The sequence below is a fragment of the Pseudophryne corroboree genome, unplaced genomic scaffold, assembly GCF_028390025.1.
Source record: "Pseudophryne corroboree isolate aPseCor3 unplaced genomic scaffold, aPseCor3.hap2 scaffold_519, whole genome shotgun sequence".
NCBI classification, from domain to species: domain Eukaryota; kingdom Metazoa; phylum Chordata; class Amphibia; order Anura; family Myobatrachidae; genus Pseudophryne; species Pseudophryne corroboree.
The window spans coordinates 220,647-237,027 of NW_026970122.1; the positions used below are offsets into that span (position 1 = coordinate 220,647).

Consider the following 16,381-nt stretch of genomic DNA (forward strand, 5'->3'; position numbering starts at 1 on the left):
CACACAGGTAAGGAATTACGAAAATCTTTATTTAAGGGTGAAGATGTTTCTCACAAAATTGTTGCCCCAATGCATCATTGAAATTCAAGCTGGAAAGATGATTTTAATATATCACTTGTACATTTTGTATTGCTCTTCTGGTGACAATGTAGTTTTTTTGTCAATTACCATTTTAATAACAGGGTAAAGAAAATTAAGTGGATTTTTGAAAGAAAACTATACTGTCAATATACTATTAAAACAAATTAAAATGGTAAAAGTTATTGTACTTTAAGTAAAAATAAAAGAGCCAAAATATCAATCCCAGTTTTGGATTACTTTAATTAACAAACAAAAAAATGCATATAGCAGAGGATAGTTTCAATCTGCCTACCTCTGGGTTATGGGCCCAGCATGCTTCCATTGCAGTACTCTGCTGCACATGTAAGTGCAAGAGATCCAGAAGCACTCACTTATCATGGGAAAGTACCAATGTGTTTCTTCGTTGGTTGATGGAAGAAACATCTTACAAAAACTCTCCAGATTATTGACTTTTTAAAGTTTTTCTAGGAAACGTTTTAGATGAATGCTTATTAGCCTTTGTCAGTATGGACTTTTGCAAAGTGTCTCTGTGGCGCAATCGGTTAGTGTGTTTGGCTATTAACCAAAAGGTTGGTGGTTCAATCCCACCCAGGGACGTAATTAACCTTGTGATCAGATTTTGGTGATATTTAAGTAGACAAGTCAAAATTTCAAACCTCCTCTTATGGTGTAGGGTACATGGCCTTCTCTGATGTAATCAGAGTTAGATTTGATTCAGTGATTTTATAAAAAACAGCTAGGAAGCACAATTTAGCAGTGGGTTGCAGAGAAAAAAAATATGCTGGCAGAAAAATCCAATCAAGTGATTAAACAGCTCTTCATTTTCTGGCTTTATTTTTATGCTAACAAATTTGTTCTCTGAAAAGTGTCCACAAAGCCAAGTCTCTGATTAACACCTTTGTAAGGATGGTTTTTCACCTATTACTAAATTAAACTTGCTTCATTGGAAAGGCAGCAAGATGCATCCTCATTTCAATGTCTACTGAAATAATACAAGTTGACACCAGGAAACATTAACGCCACTGCATCCTTGCTGCTTTCTCATGTGGAAGTCTGTTTAATGTGAAAACAAGGTGATATCTAATTAGCACACAGGTAAGGAATTAAGAAAATCTTTATTTAAGGGTGAAGATGTTTCTCACAAAATTGTTGACCCAATGCAACATTGAAATTCAAGCTGGAAAGATGATTTTAATATATCACTTGTACATTTTGGATTGCTCTTCTGGTGACAATGTAGTTTGTTTTTGTCAATTACCATTTTAATAATAGGGTAAAGAAAATGAAGTGGATTTTTGAAAGAAAGCAATACTGTCAATATACTATTAAAACAAATTAAAATGGTAAAAGTTATTGTACTTTAAGTAAAAATAAAAGAGACAAAATATCAATCCCAGTTTTGGATTACTTTAATTAACAAAAAAAAAAATGCATATAGCAGAGGATAGTTTCAATCTGCCTACCTCTGGGTTATGGGCCCAGCATGCTTCCATTGCAGTACTCTGCTGCACATGTAAGTTCAAGAGATCCTGAAGCACTCACTCATCATGGGAAAGTACCAATGTGTTTCTTCGTTGGTTGATGGAAGAAACATCTTACAAAAACTCTCCAGATTATTGACTTTTGAAAGTTTTTCTAGGAAACGTTTTAGATGAATGCTTATTAGCCTTTGTCAGTATGGACTTTTGCAAAGTGTCTCTGTGGCGCAATCAGTTAGTATGTACGGCTATTAACCATAAGGTTGGTGGTTCAATCCCACCCAGGGACCTAATTGACCTTGTTATCAGATTTTTGTGATCTTTAAGTAGACAAGTCAAAATTTCAAACCCCCTGTTATGGTGTAGGGTACCTGGCCTTCTCTGATGTAATCAGAGTTAGATTTGATTCAGTGATTTTATAAAAACAGCTAGGAAGCACAATTTAGCAGTGGGTTGCAGAGAAAAAAAATATGCTGGCAGAAAAATCCAATTGAGTGATTAAACAGCTCTTTATTTTCTGGCTTTATTTTTATGCTAACAAATTTGTTCTCTGAAAAGTGTCCACAAAGCCAAGTCTCTGATTAACACCTTTGTAAGGATGGTTTTTCACCTATTACTAAATTAAACTTGCTTCATTGGAAAGGCAGCAAGATGCATCCTCATTTCAATGTCTACTGAATTAATACAGGTTGACACCAGGAAACATTAACGCCACTGCATCCTTGCTGCTTTCTCTTGTGGAAGTCTGTTTAATGTGAAAACAAGGTGATATCTAATTAGCACACAGGTAAGGAATTAAGAAAATCTTTATTTAAGGGTGAAGATGTTTCTCACAAAATCGTTGCCCCAATGCATCATTGAAATTCAAGCTGGAAAGATGATTTTAATATATCACTTGTACATTTTGTATTGCTCTTCTGGTGACAATGTAGTTTGTTTTTGTCAATTACCATTTTAATAATAGGGTAAAGAAAATTAAGTGGATTTTTGAAAGAAAACAATACTGTCAATATACTATTAAAACAAATTAAAATGGTAAAAGTTATTGTACTTTAAGTAAAAATAAAAGAGCCAAAATATCAATCCCAGTTTTGGATTACTTTAATTAACAAACAAAAAAATGCATATAGCAGAGGATAGTTTCAATCTGCCTACCTCTGGGTTATGGGCCCAGCATGCTTCCATTGCTGTACTCTGCTGCACATGTAAGTGCAAGAGATCCTGAAGCACTCACTCATCATGGGAAAGTACCAATGTGTTTCTTCGTTGGTTGATAGAAGAAACATCTTACAAAAACTCTCCAGATTATTGACTTTTTTAAGTTTTTCTAGGAAACGTTTTAGATGAATGCTTATTAGCATTTGTCAGTATGTGCTTTTGCAAAGTGTCTCTGTGGCGCAATCAGTTAGTGTGTACGGCTATTAACCAAAAGGTTGGTGGTTCAATCCCACCCAGGGACGTAATTGACCTTGTTATCAGATTTTGGTGATCTTTAAGTAGACAAGTCAAATTTCATACCCCCTGTTATGGTGTAGGGTACCTGGCCTTCTCTGATGTAATCAGAGTTAGATTTGATTCAGTGATTTTATAAAAACATCTAGGAAGCACAATTTAGCAGTGGGTTGCAGAGAAAAAGAAATATGCTGGCAAAAAAATCAAATTGCGTGATTAAACAGCTCTTCATTTTCTGGCTTTATTTTTATGCTAACAAATTTGTTCTCTGAAAAGTGTCCACAAAGCCAAGTCTCTGATTAACACCTTTGTAGGGATGGTTTTTCACCTATTACTAAATTAAACTTGCTTCATTGGAAAGGCAGCAAGATGCATCCTCATTTCAATGTCTACTGAAATAATACAGGTTGACACCAGGAAACATTAACGCCACTGCATCCTTGCTGCTTTCTCATGTGGAAGTCTGTTTAATGTGAAAACAAGGTGATATCTAATTAGCACACAGGTAAGGAATTAAGAAAATCTTTATTTAAGGGTGAAGATGTTTCTCACAAAATTGTTGACCCAATGCAACATTGAAATTCAAGCTGGAAAGATGATTTTAATATATCACTTGTACATTTTGTATTGCTCTTCTGGTGACAATGTAGTTTGTTTTTGTCAATTACCATTTTAATAATAGGGTAAAGAAAATGAAGTGGATTTTTGAAAAAAAACAATACTGTCAATATACTATTAAAACAAATTAAAATGGTAAAAGTTATTGTACTTTAAGTAAAAATAAAAGAGACAAAATATCAATCCCAGTTTTGGATTACTTTAATTAACAAAAAAAAATGCATATAGCAGAGGATAGTTTCAATCTGCCTACCTCTGGGTTATGGGCCCAGCATGCTTCCATTGCAGTACTCTGCTGCACATGTAAGTGCAAGAGATCCTGAAGCACTCACTCATCATGGGAAAGTACCAATGTGTTTCTTCGTTGGTTGATGGAAGAAACATCTTACAAAAACTCTCCAGATTATTGACTTTTGAAAGTTTTTCTAGGAAACGTTTTAGATGAATGCTTATTAGCCTTTGTCAGTATGTGCTTTTGCAAAGTGTCTCTGTGGCGCAATCAGTTAGTGTGTACGGCTATTAACCAAAAGGTTGGTGATTCAATCCCACCCAGGGACCTAATTGACCTTGTTATCAGATTTTGGTGATCTTTAAGTAGACAAGTCAAAATTTCAAACCCCCTGTTATGGTGTAGGGTACCTGGCCTTCTCTGATGTAATCAGAGTTAGATTTGATTCAGTGATTTTATAAAAACAGCTAGGAAGCACAATTTAGCAGTGGGTTGCAGAGAAAAAAAATATGCTGGCAGAAAAATCCAATTGAGTGATTAAACAGCTCTTCATTTTCTGGCTTTATTTTTATGCTAACAAATTTGTTCTCTGAAAAGTGTCCACAAAGCCAAGTCTCTGATTAACACCTTTGTAAGGATGGTTTTTCACCTATTACTAAATTAAACTTGCTTCATTGGAAAGGCAGCAAGATGCATCCTCATTTCAATGTCTACTAAAATAATACAAGTTGACACCAGGAAACATTAACGCCACTGCATCCTTGCTGCTTTCTCATGTGGAAGTCTGTTTAATATGAAAACAAGGTGATATCTAATTAGCACACAGGTAAGGAATTAAGAAAATCTTTATTTAAGGGTGAAGATGTTTCTCACAAAATCGTTGCCCCAATGCATCATTGAAATTCAAGCTGGAAATGTGATTTTAATATATCACTTGTACATTTTGTATTGCTCTTCTGGTGACAATGTAGTTTGTTTTTGTCAATTACCATTTTAATAATAGGGTAAAGAAAATGAAGTGGATTTTTGAAAGAAAACAATACTGTCAATATACTATTAAAACAAATTAAAATGGTAAAAGTTATTGTACTTTAAGTAAAAATAAAAGAGACAAAATATCAATCCCAGTTTTGGATTACTTTAATTAACAAAAAAAAAATGCATATAGCAGAGGATAGTTTCAATCTGCCTACCTCTGGGTTATGGGCCCAGCATGCTTCCATTGCAGTACTCTGCTGCACATGTAAGTTCAAGAGATCCTGAAGCACTCACTCATCATGGGAAAGTACCAATGTGTTTCTTCGTTGGTTGATGTAAGAAACATCTTACAAAAACTCTCCAGATTATTGACTTTTTAAAGTTTTTCTAGGAAACGTTTTAGATGAATGCTTATTAGCCTTTGTCAGTATGGACTTTTGCAAAGTGTCTCTGTGGCGCAATCAGTTAGTATGTACGGCTATTAACCAAAAGGTTGGTGGTTCAATCCCACCCAGGGACCTAATTGACCTTGTTATCAGATTTTGGTGATCTTTAAGTAGACAAGTCAAAATTTCAAACCCCCTGTTATGGTGTAGGGTACCTGGCCTTCTCTGATGTAATCAGAGTTAGATTTGATTCAGTGATTTTATAAAAACAGCTAGGAAGCACAATTTAGCAGTGGGTTGCAGAGAAAAAAAATATGCTGGCAGAAAAATCCAATTGAGTGATTAAACAGCTCTTTATTTTCTGGCTTTATTTTTATGCTAACAAATTTGTTCTCTGAAAAGTGTCCACAAAGCCAAGTCTCTGATTAACACCTTTGTAAGGATGGTTTTTCACCTATTACTAAATTAAACTTGCTTCATTGGAAAGGCAGCAAGATGCATCCTCATTTCAATGTCTACTGAAATAATACAGGTTGACACCAGGAAACATTAACGCCACTGCATCCTTGCTGCTTTCTCATGTGGAAGTCTGTTTAATGTGAAAACAAGGTGATATCTAATTAGCACACAGGTAAGGAATTAAGAAAATCTTTATTTAAGGGTGAAGATGTTTCTCACAAAATCGTTGCCCCAATGCATCATTGAAATTCAAGCTGGAAAGATGATTTTAATATATCACTTGTACATTTTGTATTGCTCTTCTGGTGACAATGTAGTTTGTTTTTGTCAATTACCATTTTAATAATAGGGTAAAGAAAATTAAGTGGATTTTTGAAAGAAAACAATACTGTCAATATACTATTAAAACAAATTAAAATGGTAAAAGTTATTGTACTTTAAGTAAAAATAAAAGAGCCAAAATATCAATCCCAGTTTTGGATTACTTTAATTAACAAACAAAAAAATGCATATAGCAGAGGATAGTTTCAATCTGCCTACCTCTGGGTTATGGGCCCAGCATGCTTCCATTGCTGTACTCTGCTGCACATGTAAGTGCAAGAGATCCTGAAGCACTCACTCATCATGGGAAAGTACCAATGTGTTTCTTCGTTGGTTGATAGAAGAAACATCTTACAAAAACTCTCCAGATTATTGACTTTTTTAAGTTTTTCTAGGAAACGTTTTAGATGAATGCTTATTAGCATTTGTCAGTATGTGCTTTTGCAAAGTGTCTCTGTGGCGCAATCAGTTAGTGTGTACGGCTATTAACCAAAAGGTTGGTGGTTCAATCCCACCCAGGGACCTAATTGACCTTGTTATCAGATTTTGGTGATCTTTAAGTAGACAAGTCAAAATTTCAAACCCCCTGTTATGGTGTAGGGTACCTGGCCTTCTCTGATGTAATCAGAGTTAGATTTGATTCAGTGATTTTATAAAAACAGCTAGGAAGCACAATTTAGCAGTGGGTTGCAGAGAAAAAAAATATGCTGGCAGAAAAATCCAATTGAGTGATTAAACAGCTCTTCATTTTCTGGCTTTATTTTTATGCTAACAAATTTGTTCTCTGAAAAGTGTCCACAAAGCCAAGTCTCTGATTAACACCTTTGTAAGGATGGTTTTTCACCTATTACTAAATTAAACTTGCTTCATTGGAAAGGCAGCAAGATGCATCCTCATTTCAATGTCTACTAAAATAATACAAGTTGACACCAGGAAACATTAACGCCACTGCATCCTTGCTGCTTTCTCATGTGGAAGTCTGTTTAATATGAAAACAAGGTGATATCTAATTAGCACACAGGTAAGGAATTAAGAAAATCTTTATTTAAGGGTGAAGATGTTTCTCACAAAATCGTTGCCCCAATGCATCATTGAAATTCAAGCTGGAAATGTGATTTTAATATATCACTTGTACATTTTGTATTGCTCTTCTGGTGACAATGTAGTTTGTTTTTGTCAATTACCATTTTAATAATAGGGTAAAGAAAATGAAGTGGATTTTTGAAAGAAAACAATACTGTCAATATACTATTAAAACAAATTAAAATGGTAAAAGTTATTGTACTTTAAGTAAAAATAAAAGAGACAAAATATCAATCCCAGTTTTGGATTACTTTAATTAACAAAAAAAAAATGCATATAGCAGAGGATAGTTTCAATCTGCCTACCTCTGGGTTATGGGCCCAGCATGCTTCCATTGCAGTACTCTGCTGCACATGTAAGTTCAAGAGATCCTGAAGCACTCACTCATCATGGGAAAGTACCAATGTGTTTCTTCGTTGGTTGATGTAAGAAACATCTTACAAAAACTCTCCAGATTATTGACTTTTTAAAGTTTTTCTAGGAAACGTTTTAGATGAATGCTTATTAGCCTTTGTCAGTATGGACTTTTGCAAAGTGTCTCTGTGGCGCAATCAGTTAGTATGTACGGCTATTAACCAAAAGGTTGGTGGTTCAATCCCACCCAGGGACCTAATTGACCTTGTTATCAGATTTTGGTGATCTTTAAGTAGACAAGTCAAAATTTCAAACCCCCTGTTATGGTGTAGGGTACCTGGCCTTCTCTGATGTAATCAGAGTTAGATTTGATTCAGTGATTTTATAAAAACAGCTAGGAAGCACAATTTAGCAGTGGGTTGCAGAGAAAAAAAATATGCTGGCAGAAAAATCCAATTGAGTGATTAAACAGCTCTTTATTTTCTGGCTTTATTTTTATGCTAACAAATTTGTTCTCTGAAAAGTGTCCACAAAGCCAAGTCTCTGATTAACACCTTTGTAAGGATGGTTTTTCACCTATTACTAAATTAAACTTGCTTCATTGGAAAGGCAGCAAGATGCATCCTCATTTCAATGTCTACTGAAATAATACAGGTTGACACCAGGAAACATTAACGCCACTGCATCCTTGCTGCTTTCTCATGTGGAAGTCTGTTTAATGTGAAAACAAGGTGATATCTAATTAGCACACAGGTAAGGAATTAAGAAAATCTTTATTTAAGGGTGAAGATGTTTCTCACAAAATCGTTGCCCCAATGCATCATTGAAATTCAAGCTGGAAAGATGATTTTAATATATCACTTGTACATTTTGTATTGCTCTTCTGGTGACAATGTAGTTTGTTTTTGTCAATTACCATTTTAATAATAGGGTAAAGAAAATTAAGTGGATTTTTGAAAGAAAACAATACTGTCAATATACTATTAAAACAAATTAAAATGGTAAAAGTTATTGTACTTTAAGTAAAAATAAAAGAGCCAAAATATCAATCCCAGTTTTGGATTACTTTAATTAACAAACAAAAAAATGCATATAGCAGAGGATAGTTTCAATCTGCCTACCTCTGGGTTATGGGCCCAGCATGCTTCCATTGCTGTACTCTGCTGCACATGTAAGTGCAAGAGATCCTGAAGCACTCACTCATCATGGGAAAGTACCAATGTGTTTCTTCGTTGGTTGATAGAAGAAACATCTTACAAAAACTCTCCAGATTATTGACTTTTTTAAGTTTTTCTAGGAAACGTTTTAGATGAATGCTTATTAGCATTTGTCAGTATGTGCTTTTGCAAAGTGTCTCTGTGGCGCAATCAGTTAGTGTGTACGGCTATTAACCAAAAGGTTGGTGGTTCAATCCCACCCAGGGACGTAATTGACCTTGTTATCAGATTTTGGTGATCTTTAAGTAGACAAGTCAAATTTCATACCCCCTGTTATGGTGTAGGGTACCTGGCCTTCTCTGATGTAATCAGAGTTAGATTTGATTCAGTGATTTTATAAAAACATCTAGGAAGCACAATTTAGCAGTGGGTTGCAGAGAAAAAGAAATATGCTGGCAAAAAAATCAAATTGCGTGATTAAACAGCTCTTCATTTTCTGGCTTTATTTTTATGCTAACAAATTTGTTCTCTGAAAAGTGTCCACAAAGCCAAGTCTCTGATTAACACCTTTGTAGGGATGGTTTTTCACCTATTACTAAATTAAACTTGCTTCATTGGAAAGGCAGCAAGATGTATCCTCATTTCAATGTCTACTGAAATAATACAGGTTGACACCAGGAAACATTAACGCCACTGCATCCTTGCTGCTTTCTCATGTGGAAGTCTGTTTAATGTGAAAACAAGGTGATATCTAATTAGCACACAGGTAAGGAATTAAGAAAATCTTTATTTAAGGGTGAAGATGTTTCTCACAAAATTGTTGACCCAATGCAACATTGAAATTCAAGCTGGAAAGATGATTTTAATATATCACTTGTACATTTTGTATTGCTCTTCTGGTGACAATGTAGTTTGTTTTTGTCAATTACCATTTTAATAATAGGGTAAAGAAAATGAAGTGGATTTTTGAAAAAAAACAATACTGTCAATATACTATTAAAACAAATTAAAATGGTAAAAGTTATTGTACTTTAAGTAAAAATAAAAGAGACAAAATATCAATCCCAGTTTTGGATTACTTTAATTAACAAAAAAAAAAATGCATATAGCAGAGGATAGTTTCAATCTGCCTACCTCTGGGTTATGGGCCCAGCATGCTTCCATTGCAGTACTCTGCTGCACATGTAAGTGCAAGAGATCCTGAAGCACTCACTCATCATGGGAAAGTACCAATGTGTTTCTTCGTTGGTTGATGGAAGAAACATCTTACAAAAACTCTCCAGATTATTGACTTTTGAAAGTTTTTCTAGGAAACGTTTTAGATGAATGCTTATTAGCCTTTGTCAGTATGTGCTTTTGCAAAGTGTCTCTGTGGCGCAATCAGTTAGTGTGTACGGCTATTAACCAAAAGGTTGGTGGTTCAATCCCACCCAGGGACCTAATTGACCTTGTTATCAGATTTTGGTGATCTTTAAGTAGACAAGTCAAAATTCCAAACCCCCTGTTATGGTGTAGGGTACCTGGCCTTCTCTGATGTAATCAGAGTTAGATTTGATTCAGTGATTTTATAAAAACAGCTAGGAAGCACAATTTAGCAGTGGGTTGCAGAGAAAAAAAATATGCTGGCAGAAAAATCCAATTGAGTGATTAAACAGCTCTTCATTTTCTGGCTTTATTTTTATGCTAACAAATTTGTTCTCTGAAAAGTGTCCACAAAGCCAAGTCTCTGATTAACACCTTTGTAAGGATGGTTTTTCACCTATTACTAAATTAAACTTGCTTCATTGGAAAGGCAGCAAGATGCATCCTCATTTCAATGTCTACTAAAATAATACAAGTTGACACCAGGAAACATTAACGCCACTGCATCCTTGCTGCTTTCTCATGTGGAAGTCTGTTTAATATGAAAACAAGGTGATATCTAATTAGCACACAGGTAAGGAATTAAGAAAATCTTTATTTAAGGGTGAAGATGTTTCTCACAAAATCGTTGCCCCAATGCATCATTGAAATTCAAGCTGGAAATGTGATTTTAATATATCACTTGTACATTTTGTATTGCTCTTCTGGTGACAATGTAGTTTGTTTTTGTCAATTACCATTTTAATAATAGGGTAAAGAAAATGAAGTGGATTTTTGAAAGAAAACAATACTGTCAATATACTATTAAAACAAATTAAAATGGTAAAAGTTATTGTACTTTAAGTAAAAATAAAAGAGACAAAATATCAATCCCAGTTTTGGATTACTTTAATTAACAAAAAAAAAATGCATATAGCAGAGGATAGTTTCAATCTGCCTACCTCTGGGTTATGGGCCCAGCATGCTTCCATTGCAGTACTCTGCTGCACATGTAAGTTCAAGAGATCCTGAAGCACTCACTCATCATGGGAAAGTACCAATGTGTTTCTTCGTTGGTTGATGTAAGAAACATCTTACAAAAACTCTCCAGATTATTGACTTTTTAAAGTTTTTCTAGGAAACGTTTTAGATGAATGCTTATTAGCCTTTGTCAGTATGGACTTTTGCAAAGTGTCTCTGTGGCGCAATCAGTTAGTATGTACGGCTATTAACCAAAAGGTTGGTGGTTCAATCCCACCCAGGGACGTAATTAACTTTGTGATCAGATTTTGGTGATATTTAAGTAGACAAGTCAAAATTTCAAACCTCCTCTTATGGTGTAGGGTACATGGCCTTCTCTGATGTAATCAGAGTTAGATTTGATTCAGTGATTTTATAAAAAACAGCTAGGAAGCACAATTTAGCAGTGGGTTGCAGAGAAAAAAAATATGCTGGCAGAAAAATCCAATCGAGTGATTAAACAGCTCTTCATTTTCTGGCTTTATTTTTATGCTAACAAATTTGTTCTCTGAAAAGTGTCCACAAAGCCAAGTCTCTGATTAACACCTTTGTAAGGATGGTTTTTCACCTATTACTAAATTAAACTTGCTTCATTGGAAAGGCAGCAAGATGCATCCTCATTTCAATGTCTACTGAAATAATACAAGTTGACACCAGGAAACATTAACGCCACTGCATCCTTGCTGCTTTCTCATGTGGAAGTCTGTTTAATGTGAAAACAAGGTGATATCTAATTAGCACACAGGTAAGGAATTAAGAAAATCTTTATTTAAGGGTGAAGATGTTTCTCACAAAATTGTTGACCCAATGCAACATTGAAATTCAAGCTGGAAAGATGATTTTAATATATCACTTGTACATTTTGTATTGCTCTTCTGGTGACAATGTAGTTTGTTTTTGTCAATTACCATTTTAATAATAGGGTAAAGAAAATGAAGTGGATTTTTGAAAGAAAGCAATACTGTCAATATACTATTAAAACAAATTAAAATGGTAAAAGTTATTGTACTTTAAGTAAAAATAAAAGAGACAAAATATCAATCCCAGTTTTGGATTACTTTAATTAACAAAAAAAAAATGCATATAGCAGAGGATAGTTTCAATCTGCCTACCTCTGGGTTATGGGCCCAGCATGCTTCCATTGCAGTACTCTGCTGCACATGTAAGTTCAAGAGATCCTGAAGCACTCACTCATCATGGGAAAGTACCAATGTGTTTCTTCGTTGGTTGATGGAAGAAACATCTTACAAAAACTCTCCAGATTATTGACTTTTGAAAGTTTTTCTAGGAAACGTTTTAGATGAATGCTTATTAGCCTTTGTCAGTATGGACTTTTGCAAAGTGTCTCTGTGGCGCAATCAGTTAGTATGTACGGCTATTAACCATAAGGTTGGTGGTTCAATCCCACCCAGGGACCTAATTGACCTTGTTATCAGATTTTTGTGATCTTTAAGTAGACAAGTCAAAATTTCAAACCCCCTGTTATGGTGTAGGGTACCTGGCCTTCTCTGATGTAATCAGAGTTAGATTTGATTCAGTGATTTTATAAAAACAGCTAGGAAGCACAATTTAGCAGTGGGTTGCAGAGAAAAAAAATATGCTGGCAGAAAAATCCAATTGAGTGATTAAACAGCTCTTTATTTTCTGGCTTTATTTTTATGCTAACAAATTTGTTCTCTGAAAAGTGTCCACAAAGCCAAGTCTCTGATTAACACCTTTGTAAGGATGGTTTTTCACCTATTACTAAATTAAACTTGCTTCATTGGAAAGGCAGCAAGATGCATCCTCATTTCAATGTCTACTGAAATAATACAGGTTGACACCAGGAAACATTAACGCCACTGCATCCTTGCTGCTTTCTCATGTGGAAGTCTGTTTAATGTGAAAACAAGGTGATATCTAATTAGCACACAGGTAAGGAATTAAGAAAATCTTTATTTAAGGGTGAAGATGTTTCTCACAAAATCGTTGCCCCCATGCATCATTGAAATTCAAGCTGGAAAGATGATTTTAATATATCACTTGTACATTTTGTATTGCTCTTCTGGTGACAATGTAGTTTGTTTTTGTCAATTACCATTTTATTATAGGGTAAAGAAAATTAAGTGGATTTTTGAAAGAAAACAATACTGTCAATATACTATTAAAACAAATTAAAATGGTAAAAGTTATTGTACTTTAAGTAAAAATAAAAGAGCCAAAATATCAATCCCAGTTTTGGATTACTTTAATTAACAAACAAAAAAATGCATATAGCAGAGGATAGTTTCAATCTGCCTACCTCTGGGTTATGGGCCCAGCATGCTTCCATTGCAGTACTCTGCTGCACATGTAAGTGCAAGAGATCCTGAAGCACTCACTTATCATGGGAAAGTACCAATGTGTTTCTTCGTTGGTTGATGGAAGAAACATCTTACAAAAACTCTCCAGATTATTGACTTTTTAAAGTTTTTCTAGGAAACGTTTTAGATGAATGCTTATTAGCCTTTGTCAGTATGGACTTTTGCAAAGTGTCTCTGTGGCGCAATCGGTTAGTGTGTTTGGCTATTAACCAAAAGGTTGGTGGTTCAATCCCACCCAGGGACGTAATTAACCTTGTGATCAGATTTTGGTGATATTTAAGTAGACAAGTCAAAATTTCAAACCTCCTCTTATGGTGTAGGGTACATGGCCTTCTCTGATGTAATCAGAGTTAGATTTGATTCAGTGATTTTATAAAAAACAGCTAGGAAGCACAATTTAGCAGTGGGTTGCAGAGAAAAAAAATATGCTGGCAGAAAAATCCAATCGAGTGATTAAACAGCTCTTCATTTTCTGGCTTTATTTTTATGCTAACAAATTTGTTCTCTGAAAAGTGTCCACAAAGCCAAGTCTCTGATTAACACCTTTGTAAGGATGGTTTTTCACCTATTACTAAATTAAACTTGCTTCATTGGAAAGGCAGCAAGATGCATCCTCATTTCAATGTCTACTGAAATAATACAAGTTGACACCAGGAAACATTAACGCCACTGCATCCTTGCTGCTTTCTCATGTGGAAGTCTGTTTAATGTGAAAACAAGGTGATATCTAATTAGCACACAGGTAAGGAATTAAGAAAATCTTTATTTAAGGGTGAAGATGTTTCTCACAAAATTGTTGACCCAATGCAACATTGAAATTCAAGCTGGAAAGATGATTTTAATATATCACTTGTACATTTTGTATTGCTCTTCTGGTGACAATGTAGTTTGTTTTTGTCAATTACCATTTTAATAATAGGGTAAAGAAAATGAAGTGGATTTTTGAAAGAAAGCAATACTGTCAATATACTATTAAAACAAATTAAAATGGTAAAAGTTATTGTACTTTAAGTAAAAATAAAAGAGACAAAATATCAATCCCAGTTTTGGATTACTTTAATTAACAAAAAAAAAAATGCATATAGCAGAGGATAGTTTCAATCTGCCGACCTCTGGGTTATGGGCCCAGCATGCTTCCATTGCAGTACTCTGCTGCACATGTAAGTTCAAGAGATCCTGAAGCACTCACTCATCATGGGAAAGTACCAATGTGTTTCTTCGTTGGTTGATGGAAGAAACATCTTACAAAAACTCTCCAGATTATTGACTTTTGAAAGTTTTTCTAGGAAACGTTTTAGATGAATGCTTATTAGCCTTTGTCAGTATGGACTTTTGCAAAGTGTCTCTGTGGCGCAATCAGTTAGTATGTACGGCTATTAACCATAAGGTTGGTGGTTCAATCCCACCCAGGGACCTAATTGACCTTGTTATCAGATTTTTGTGATCTTTAAGTAGACAAGTCAAAATTTCAAACCCCCTGTTATGGTGTAGGGTACCTGGCCTTCTCTGATGTAATCAGAGTTAGATTTGATTCAGTGATTTTATAAAAACAGCTAGGAAGCACAATTTAGCAGTGGGTTGCAGAGAAAAAAATATGCTGGCAGAAAAATCCAATTGAGTGATTAAACAGCTCTTTATTTTCTGGCTTTATTTTTATGCTAACAAATTTGTTCTCTGAAAAGTGTCCACAAAGCCAAGTCTCTGATTAACACCTTTGTAAGGATGGTTTTTCACCTATTACTAAATTAAACTTGCTTCATTGGAAAGGCAGCAAGATGCATCCTCATTTCAATGTCTACTGAATTAATACAGGTTGACACCAGGAAACATTAACGCCACTGCATCCTTGCTGCTTTCTCTTGTGTAAGTCTGTTTAATGTGAAAACAAGGTGATATCTAATTAGCACACAGGTAAGGAATTAAGAAAATCTTTATTTAAGGGTGAAGATGTTTCTCACAAAATCGTTGCCCCAATGCATCATTGAAATTCAAGCTGGAAAGATGATTTTAATATATCACTTGTACATTTTGTATTGCTCTTCTGGTGACAATGTAGTTTGTTTTTGTCAATTACCATTTTAATAATAGGGTAAAGAAAATTAAGTGGATTTTTGAAAGAAAACAATACTGTCAATATACTATTAAAACAAATTAAAATGGTAAAAGTTATTGTACTTTAAGTAAAAATAAAAGAGCCAAAATATCAATCCCAGTTTTGGATTACTTTAATTAACAAACAAAAAAATGCATATAGCAGAGGATAGTTTCAATCTGCCTACCTCTGGGTTATGGGCCCAGCATGCTTCCATTGCTGTACTCTGCTGCACATGTAAGTGCAAGAGATCCTGAAGCACTCACTCATCATGGGAAAGTACCAATGTGTTTCTTCGTTGGTTGATAGAAGAAACATCTTACAAAAACTCTCCAGATTATTGACTTTTTTAAGTTTTTCTAGGAAACGTTTTAGATGAATGCTTATTAGCATTTGTCAGTATGTACTTTTGCAAAGTGTCTCTGTGGCGCAATCAGTTAGTGTGTACGGCTATTAACCAAAAGGTTGGTGGTTCAATCCCACCCAGGGACGTAATTGACCTTGTTATCAGATTTTGGTGATCTTTAAGTAGACAAGTCAAATTTCATACCCCCTGTTATGGTGTAGGGTACCTGGCCTTCTCTGATGTAATCAGAGTTAGATTTGATTCAGTGATTTTATAAAAACATCTAGGAAGCACAATTTAGCAGTGGGTTGCAGAGAAAAAGAAATATGCTGGCAAAAAAATCAAATTGCGTGATTAAACAGCTCTTCATTTTCTGGCTTTATTTTTATGCTAACAAATTTGTTCTCTGAAAAGTGTCCACAAAGCCAAGTCTCTGATTAACACCTTTGTAGGGATGGTTTTTCACCTATTACTAAATTAAACTTGCTTCATTGGAAAGGCAGCAAGATGTATCCTCATTTCAATGTCTACTGAAATAATACAGGTTGACACCAGGAAACATTAACGCCACTGCATCCTTGCTGCTTTCTCATGTGGAAGTCTGTTTAATGTGAAAACAAGGTGATATCTAATTAGCACACAGG

General features: G+C 34.8%; 2 non-coding genes across 2 annotated transcripts; both read left to right on the forward strand.

Moving 5' to 3' along the window:
• The first annotated feature begins 604 nt into the window (after positions 1–604).
• TRNAN-AUU (transfer RNA asparagine (anticodon AUU)) lies at positions 605–678 on the forward strand. The gene has a single exon. It is a non-coding gene; the product is annotated as a tRNA-Asn (tRNA).
• A 12,791-nt stretch (positions 679–13,469) lies between these two features.
• Positions 13,470–13,543, forward strand: TRNAN-AUU (transfer RNA asparagine (anticodon AUU)). Its single transcript has one exon. It is a non-coding gene; the product is annotated as a tRNA-Asn (tRNA).
• Positions 13,544–16,381: the final 2,838 nt, after the last annotated feature.